The sequence below is a fragment of the Brassica oleracea genome, chromosome C2 (assembly GCF_000695525.1).
Source record: "Brassica oleracea var. oleracea cultivar TO1000 chromosome C2, BOL, whole genome shotgun sequence".
Lineage (NCBI taxonomy): Eukaryota > Viridiplantae > Streptophyta > Magnoliopsida > Brassicales > Brassicaceae > Brassica > Brassica oleracea.
In genome coordinates this window covers 6,611,543-6,612,237 of record NC_027749.1, presented here as the reverse complement: position 1 = coordinate 6,612,237, position 695 = coordinate 6,611,543, and positions in this window count along the sequence as shown.

Genomic DNA, 695 nt, shown 5'->3' with positions numbered 1-695 from the left:
GAGCCTTCTCTTAGCTTATCCTTGTACAACGCTTCTTCGTTGAACACAACATTTTTGCTGCGGATGATCTTCCGATTTTCGTCATCCCAAAACCGGTAACCAAACTCCGTGTCACCATAACCGATGAAGTAACACTTTTTAGACTTCGAGTCAAGTTTACTTCTTGCAGCATCGTCAATGTGAACATAAGCTAAGCAACCAAACACCTTTAGATAAGAAAGGTTTACTTTCTTTCCGCTCCAAACTTCTTCAGGGATCTTAAATCCCAACGGCACAGACGGTCCTCTGTTGATTAAGTAGGCTACAGTACTGATTGCATCTGCCCAAAACGTCTTTGGTAATCCGCAGTGCAATCTCATGCTCCTTGCACGCTCGTTCAAGGTTCGGTTCATCCTTTCCGCTATTCCATTCTGTTGAGGCGTTCCAGGAATAGTCTTCTCCATCTTGATCCCGTTATCAGCGCAGTATCTCGTGAACTCGCCGCTGATATACTCACCACCATTATCAGACCTTAGACACTTCAACTTGAGATTCGTCTCAACCTCAACCATGGTTTTCCATCTCTTGAAAACCGAGAACACTTCATATTTGTTCTTCATGAAGTAGACCCACACCTTTCTTGTGGAGTCATCAATAAAGGTCACATAGTAGTACGAACCTCCCAGCGATGCAACAGGAGCGGGTCCCCACACGTC